The following is an 8,599-nucleotide window of genomic DNA, read 5'->3' as shown; positions in this document are numbered from 1 at the left end:
AAGACACCCTCTGTCTTGCCTAAGAGCATAGAACTGGGTCACGGTCAAACCATGGAAAGGGCCCAGTCTAGCCCTGTCCTTTCTCAGCGAGGACACTGCGGCCCTCCACAGGGACCCATGGAGGGCCACATCTGTGTCAGTCAGCAGCAGATCTCAGCCTCCAAGAGATCTAATTCCTTTTGTTGAAGTGCTGCCACCACTTGAAACACTTGATCTCTCCCCATGGCTAGCCCAGTCCTATCTGTGACATGGATATGTCTTTAGTAGCTCATGTGCTGCACCAGAAAACCCTTCACCTACTGTAACACCTCGCAATATCCAATGTCCATAATAGAAGTCCAAACCTTTAGAGAATGTTTATAAAAGTTTATTTGAACCAAACAGAAGTTACACCTGGAAGCCAGACCACTGCCTGAGAAAATGCTTCTCAGAATGACAGTTTGTACCTTCCTTTGTGGACTTGGAAGTGAGGAGGGAACTAAGGGAGAAAACTGAAGGTGGAGGAAAGCCAGGCAGGAAATGGATTGCAGGGTAGGAAACAAGATTCCGTGCTCACTTGAGGGTGGTTTCTCTTGAGGCATCTGCAAAGAGGCAGTTCAAAGGTGTGTTAACCCTTTCACTAAAAACACTAGATGCCTGGAGTGTGACTATTCACTGTGACCTGCCCAGTTAGAAATCTGTGATCAGATCACCCTGTGAGGTTACGTTCCCTGGAACCCCTTTTGCTTCCTCACTAACAAGGTAACATGATTAGTCCCAGGAATCCCCAAGTGGCTGTGGCCTCCTTAGAGTCACCAGGGCAATCTTGAGGACAAAGGACAGCCTTTCCTCCCAGCATACTTTTAGGACTGATTTGATATGGCCCATGCCAGCATCACTGAGGGGGGCAAAAGGTCAGGCAGACTCCTGACCTCCCTCTTCACAGGGCACTATCAGTCTCAGTCTGTCTGTGTTCAGTGTTCCCTCCCTACGGGGACATCCTCATCCCATTATAGGTCAATGTGTCCACTATTAGTAGACACAAGAGGAGAAACTTCCCAATGGTGAGCTTCACACCCTGTGGGTCAAATTCAGCGTCAACCAGTAGGCAGACCAAACCCCCTCTGAGCAGGATTCTGATGCTGTGGGCGCACAATCCTGCTCATGACCATGCATGTTTGTAGCAATCTCAGGGTCGGTGGAGCTGAGAAGCTGCAGAATCCATGCAGCAAACTGGGGAGAGAGTGAATTGCAGCTCCAATTAGAGGCCATTCACCAAATAAGATTGAAATACAGTTCATGAATGTGCCAATGACCACTTAATAAAATGTTTATATTAAAATTAGTTTTCTACTCTATTTTTCTTTGTGTCTGAACTACCAGAGAGAGCACCATAAACTTAGGACATGCTGGATGAGTATTTGTTGAATGGGTATATCCCAAAAAGTTACCACAGGGATGCATGGATCAGATCTGACAAATGAATGTAGGGAGAGGCCTCTCCCAGGTGCCTCCTCCTGCAGGACTGTAGCAGGGGTGAGAGGTGGCCCGAGAAATGCTGAAGGCTGGCAAAGTAGGGGTGACAGGGCAGGACCTGGCCTCTAGCACACCTAGGCTGTCACATCACTGTGTTTTCAATCCCAGGAGACTCTCCTTCAGGCACTGCACCTGGGGGCAATGCCAAGAGTAATTCCATGATGTTGAGCAGAACAATTCTCTATTTTCAATTAAAGTCCATTCTGCTTACCAGAGGAGTGGAGACTACTTCAAGTTTAGAGGTACCTATAAAACCAATCATTAAGGCAAATAGAAAAAGGAAAGAACAGAAACTATTAAGAAGAAAGATACACATACAATGACTCAGCAATGAAGATTTTTGCAACCAAGGACGAAAGTTAAGGCCTAGATTTTCTCACAGAGAAGAAAACAAGGAGAAAACGAAGAGGTAACCATTATATAATTATTTCTATTTTCTGTAAGTGGCGGTGGGGTAGTGTTCTACCTTGAGGTGAATGTGTTCATGTTTATACTGTGCATAAAGGACAGTATCTTTAGATATAACATTGTAGAAGACAGTCATGTACTTTACATGGATTGTTTCCCCATATGTAGTGGTCGCCCCCTAGTCAGAGAAACAGTAAAAATCTACAGGACAAGCTCAAATTCTTCCATTCCCCTTCCTGCCTTCTGCTCTGCCTGTTCTTCCCTTGAACTCGCACCTGATACTCTGTTCAGAGCTCCTCTCTCTAAATGCATCTACCTGTCACCATTCTGCCTCGATCTAGGATTGAGGCCACCACCTCCCTGAAATTCACTTTTCAATTCTTATCAACAATAGGGGGACCCATCTTGTGAAGGTGGCATAAATCTAAAGATACAGGATTCTCATGAGGGTCTAAAGATAGTAACTGCAGTTCATCCAGGCTTCCCAGGACCTGGAACAACAGGGACATATGGATTCAAGGAAACTCTCCAGACAGCCTCTCTCACTTCCTCGCAGGCTAAGGGCAGGCAGTTCCCTTCACCCAGGGATATAGGATGACGACATTTCTTGCACAGGGGACCTAATGAAACCAGGGGCTCCAAGGACAGGCCTTTGGGCCTTAAGCAGCACATTCCCCTTGGACGTCAGGAATGGGGAGGACTGAGCAACCTCTTGAGCCCCGCTGTTTGCTGTATCTCTCCCCAGGCTGGCTTTTGGAACAAGAAATGGCAGGCCTATATGAGCTGCAGTTTTCTCTGCTGCCTCTTGCAAAGAGTGAGAACCTGAAGGTCATGGCTCAGCGCATTCCATTACAGGAGGCTGGTGCTGAGACCTCTGTGGAGCCTGGGCTCTGACTCCAGGGTTGTGCCCAAGGGAGAACCAGGCCTGGGTGTCTGTGCCATGTTGAGGCTGGAGGAGAGGCAGTAGGTTGGTGGGAAATGCAAGGTTGGCAAGCATCTCCCTGCCTAATGCACTGAGTGGCATGTGAGCTCCCTGGGCCTCAATCTCTATCTAAATTGCTCTGTCAAGGCTTCTCCCTGCTAAAGCTGGAGGAGTCAATGGTCACACAGATTCAGATCCGTGGGGCCCATTTCAGGAGCAAACACTGCAGGATCTCAGAACTTTTCAGTCTTTGTTACCTGCCATTTTGTCCAAAGTCATTGTGGCCTGAACACGGATCACCTGTTTCTCAAGTCCATAGAAAGCCAGACCGAGAAAGTTAGAATGGCGAGTCCACCTTGCTCTCAAGATGGGAACCTTGAATTTAAACTATATGTAAGTCAACGGTCTCCTGAGGAAGTTTAGACCCAGCCAGTGTGATTTGCTTCCACAACAAGAGGTGAAACAGCTACCAAAGCTTGCAGTGTTCAAGGCCCGGCTCCAGCTGGCTCTGCTTCTAGAATTGCAGGGCCTCATTCCTGCAGGATCATCTTTCTGTGGAGCCCTAGGGCTCTGCTGTTCTCACTCTCAGCCATTCCCACGCCAGAGGATGGGGACGTGGGGTACTGGCTAATGGCCTAGCATTTGCATTCCTCAGCCCTCCTTTGTGCCCCAGGCCACCTGCTTCCCTCTGTGTGGCCCTCAGAGATCCACCTGTGCGGGTCACAGTCAGAGCTGGACTTGTATTTGCAGGTGGCAGAGGGCCTCTGACCTGGAAGGTTGTTTGTCATAATTGTGTAACTGACCTGTGCATTAGAATTTGCCAAGAATCAGGAATTCATACCCATTAACCAGGAAGTGACCGAATGTCAACATGGGGATGTTGGGAAGTGAACTTTGCAAAGTGATGTTGTCTTTGTAACCCTGAGTGCCACCTCATGTGGCTCTTCAGAGGAGTGCCAGCAGAGCTACCTGGAAGGCTTGGCAGAGTCATAGGGTCAAGTTGGTTCCACTCTGGTCCCAGTGCATCAAAAGCTCAGTACTTCACTGTTGTGAGGTCCCTAGGCGATCCAGATGTTTGGCCAGTTTTGGAAACCACTGCTCAAGGAAATACAACCATCCTAGCAGCTCTCTGCCTCCCTTTTACCTCCACAAGGAGAACCAGAAGCCGTGGGGCCAGGGCTTCTACATCCGTGTAGCCCTTTAGAATCTCCTTCAACTGCTCATGTCCCACGAGTAAAACACAACTGCTGACCCAAATCCTTCCCTCTGCATTTCCAGGGTCTGACTGCCTCCTGGCTTCAGGCAATGGGCTTGGGTCTGGAACATCTCTGCCGAATGTGGGAGAAGGTGAGGCACTGTGCAGGTGCACCCCTGAGTGGGGAATTGTGTGCACATGAATTTGGGGTCTTTGTGCATGTGTGAGTGTGTGAGTTTCTGTATAGAAACCAGGAGACCCAGTGCTTGAAATTCCCAGCATCCTGCTGTTATTAGCCTCAGGCCCTACCTCCCACCCCCCACCCCCAGCCTATATCCAGGTGCCTTACTATGCACACCCCTCACGGAGCAGCATTGGCTTGGGTTGGTGTCAGGGGCTCTGAGTGAGGTACATGCATGGTTGGTCATGGACAAAGTCTCCACAGATGCCCTTGAGCTGAGCACCAGGACCCCTGGGCTCAACAGAGATTGTGTGGGTGATAACATGATCCCCCTCCTGCAGGTTCTGGCTCTTATTGTCACCATTGACCTCCCCTTCAAAGCCTTTGTCTGACCATTGGATGTAAGGCTACTCCAACCCCAGTCCCCATTACAACACCCAGGTTTATTTTCTTATTGGTAGTTGTGGACATCTGAAATCATCCTAACCATTTACTTGTTGGATTTTGTCAGTGTAGCAAAGTCATTAAAAGGACGCTGGAGCCCTAGCTGGTTTGGCTCAGTGGATAGAGTGTTGGCCTGCAGAGAGAAGGGTTCAAGGTTCCATTCCAGTCAAGGGCACATGCCTGGGTTGCAGGCTTGATTCCCTGTGGGGAGCATGCAGAAGGCAGCCAATCAATGATTCTCTCTCATCACTGATGTTTCTATCTCTCTCTCCTTTTCCCTTCCTCTCTGAAATCAATCAAAATATATATATATATATTTTTAAAAGAGGACACTGGAGCCAGACTAGACTGCCTGTGTTCACACCCCATGCAGCTGAGGTCCTGAGCAAGTCACACACACTCTGGGCATTGGTTCTCTTCTTGGTAAACATGGGCTATGAATAGTGCCCCCCTCACAGGGCTGTGAGGAGTAAATGGACTGGCACAAGTAAGGCAGCCAGAAGAGCAAAGGCCCTGATGAATGCCGTGCAAGCATTCCTTCTTGGTGTTACTGTGATTAGTATGATCACCTGAGTCATACAATGAAGTCCCAGGGCCTATAATAGGGCTGGGGACCACCTCACTCTCAATAACTGTTGAGTGAATAAATGAATAAACAAATAAACGAAGGAACTGCAGTCCTTCCCAAAAATGTGTGACCCCACAACTTCTCTGGAGCTTGACTCAGCTCCAAGCTGGAACCAAGAGGGAAGCTGTGAGACTTATTTTGGAATATGGCTCTGGGCACAGCTTCCTTTCTTGGGTAATTGGGCTTAGCTGGGCAGCAGGAGCAGTGGCTTCATGCTGCCCTCTGCTGGTGTCTCTAAGACAGGGCTAGCAAACTCAGTGGCCAACATTGGAGGTCAGGTGAGAGGTGGGGCCCCGGTCTGCATCTTCAGATGTTTCTGCTTTCTTCCCTTCTGCCCTGATTTCTATGCCCAGTTAGAATGCATTTCCTAAATGCCCCTCGCTGTAGGGCCAGATCCAGACACACTCTCCTACTGGGTGACTCCTGGGGTCTTTCCCACATGTACAAGGGTTCAGGATTCTGGAAAAGGGGCTGTGCATAAATGAATGAAGAGACTATAGAAGAAATATGAATTTGGAAGGCATTTTGGGGTGCCAGAGGGAAACTTACTTCTAGTGATTAAGCTCTGTGGACCCCTGGCTTTTTATTCCCACATTTTGCCCTATAGCAAAGCACATATACATATCAAAGGTAAGGTTTGGTAAATAATAAAGTATTATCAGGTTAGGGCAGTGGTCGGCAAACCGAGGCTCGCGAACAACATGCGGCTCTTTGGCCCCTTGGGTGTGGCTCTTCCACAAAATACCACGTGCGGGCGCCCACATACAGTGTGATTGAAACTTCGTGGCCCATGCGCAGAAGTCGGTTTTCGGCCTGGGCGAGTCTATTTTGAAGAAGTGGCCTTAGAAGAAGTGGGGGGTGTTGGTTGGTCGGGCGACGGGAGACTCCGCACAGGAGGGCCACAAGATACGCAGTGCAGGGGAGGCGCCAAATAAAAACAGTACTTAAACTATATAGGTAGGTTAATAACAATGTACCTACCTATATAGTTTAAGTTTAAAAAATTTGGCTCTCAAAAGAAATTTCAATCATTGTACTGTTTATATTTGGCTCTGTTGACTAATGAGTTTGCCGACAACTGAGTTAGGGGAATTGCCCTCAGCTGCCTGGCAGAAGGCAATAATATATGCAGATCTTCAGCCCTGCTGAATATAGAAGCCCATCAACCTTTTGAGGACTTGTCACATTTATTATGACCTGCTGAACTTAGCCCCCAGCATATCCCCCTTCTTTGATTTAATAAATTTAAAAATCAGAAGCAGTAGCCCTATAAATTGCTTGGTGTAAAAAAGAAAGAAAATTGTCTTAAAACACACACACACACACACACACACACACACACACACACACACACACAAAATCAATCACACTCATGTCCTTTTAAATTGCTGCCAAGCATTAAAGGAATCAGTCTGCAGTAAACTCCTTTCTGAGCCAACAGTTCTTTGAGTCCCCTCTCCAATCACCGTCCAACAGTTTTCCATGGGTTCCCTTCTCAATTAGTGTCCCTTGAGACATGACAGCAATGATATTCCAGTTCTGGATGGTGGAGAAACGGTGAGCAATGTCAATGCAGGTCCGAACTTCTTTGGCTTTGTCCTGGGCAACCTGCAGCGACGCACAGCTGATGTCTGCTAGCATGGCAAGGCGTCTTTACCGTCCCCCATCTCTGCACGTTTTCTCCTCAGTCTCCTCAGCGTGTTGCTTGGGGCCTCCGCCATCTGTGGCTGGAGTAGTCTGGTCAGTTCCTCTCTCGGATCCATTGTTCCAGAAATCCACACGGGCTTGTAGGAGTTTTCTGGAAATATGCAAACATATTCCTTAGCCAAAGGTTAATAAAGGAATCCTTTCTATAAACTAGATTCGGGATATTTTCATTTTTCCAAACTATTTTCCTTTGGCTTATTCTGACACCATGTGTGTCTTGCGATCAGCATTACAAGTGAAAAAATTTTTAAGTAAAAAAAAAAATTTTTTTTAAGTAATTAAGGCTTGATGTAATTTACTTAAGGAGATTACTATCTCCCCTTTTTTATTTAAATAATATTAAGAAGCTTTTGGAAACCTTGCAATGCAGCCTTGATAGCTTTTAATTTAATTCTTTGCACAGAAATATGACTTCTCTGGATTCATTGCAAGATAAACAGTTTTTACCATGAGATGAAGTATCAGCAAAAAATTAGTGAAAGCTCCAGGAATAGGTTCCTGCCTAGTATAACAAAGTTCCCCTGAATATATACTTATTTCAGTTTGCCAATTTAAATCAGTCAGAAATAAGGCTTATTTTCTAACTTTGTTTGTCCTTGGGTGTGGACAGTAAATAACACTAATTGAATTTCTGCTACTAGTCTTTGAGTATACCCACATAAGCTTTGTTTAGGGAGGTACGATGCAAATTATTTACTTTTCTTTTTAAGGCCTAATACATTAACTTTTAACTACAGTTTTCCAGACACTTGAAGGAAATCACCTTTCATTTCTTCCTGGGGTAATTTCTAGGCCACCTTTAGAGAGATTCTTTTTAAAAAACTTTCTTCTCCTCTTTTAAACCAAGTAACATGCATTGGTGTTTTCCAGATGCTGACAGCCCGCATACATTTCAAGCGACTCTCTTTTTATTTATGGTGACTACTAATGATCAGATTTAATGCCTGAATAATAACCTTCAGTTTACCCTGTAAATAATAGCAGAAGAGATTTAAAAATTTCTCCTTTTATAAAGCTTAAAATTTTACTTTAAAACAGCATTCTTTTCAGCTAGTACTCATTTGCATACACAGAGGGATTATGGGAGGTCTCAGTAACTTTCAGAGGACTTTACTAGAATTAATTGTTTAACATGTTGGCTTCTCATATAACTGAATTTATATGATTTCTTGATTATATTGTAGAAAGCTAATTTACTAAGTAATTAAAGTAGGCATCTTTATTGAAAAAGCAAAGTAAGCAAACTTATATATTTGATCTAGGAGGTACAAATGCTGTCCCCTCCCCCAGCCTATCTGAAAGGCAGGCTACCTGAGGGTTATTGCTTGCTTTTGTTTTTAAAATTCCAATGCTGAAGAAATATTTAGCAATCCTGCCTTGCCTGCCCTTACAGGTTAAAACATTTAAAAAATACGTATATAAATAAAATATAGTTATTAATTTTTATTGGATAAAGCTTTCCACATGATTTCAAGTATATTAAATTGGCCTAATTCAAAATTATTTCTTTTAAGAAGAGAGAATAAATTCTTGAACCACTCCGAGCCCTTGGAAATGTTCCAAAATTATCTTTCAATTAAAGTCTTGAAATGTAACTTG

At 45.3% G+C, this 8,599-nt stretch overlaps 1 long non-coding RNA gene across 1 annotated transcript in view; it reads left to right on the top strand.

Annotated features, from left to right (window-relative positions):
- Nucleotides 1-5,118: 5,118 nt before the first annotated feature.
- The window catches only part of LOC106727062, a 19,878-nt gene continuing 16,397 nt past the window's right edge, over nt 5,119-8,599 (top strand). The window contains exons 1-2 of the long non-coding RNA XR_001363212.1: nt 5,119-5,134; nt 7,674-7,677. This is a non-coding gene — a long non-coding RNA (uncharacterized LOC106727062). The remainder of the gene's footprint in view (nt 5,135-7,673; nt 7,678-8,599) is intronic.

Source organism: Myotis brandtii, unplaced genomic scaffold (assembly GCF_000412655.1).
Source record: "Myotis brandtii unplaced genomic scaffold, ASM41265v1 scaffold356, whole genome shotgun sequence".
Taxonomy (NCBI): domain Eukaryota; kingdom Metazoa; phylum Chordata; class Mammalia; order Chiroptera; family Vespertilionidae; genus Myotis; species Myotis brandtii.
This window is presented reverse-complemented; position numbering and strand designations above follow the sequence as displayed.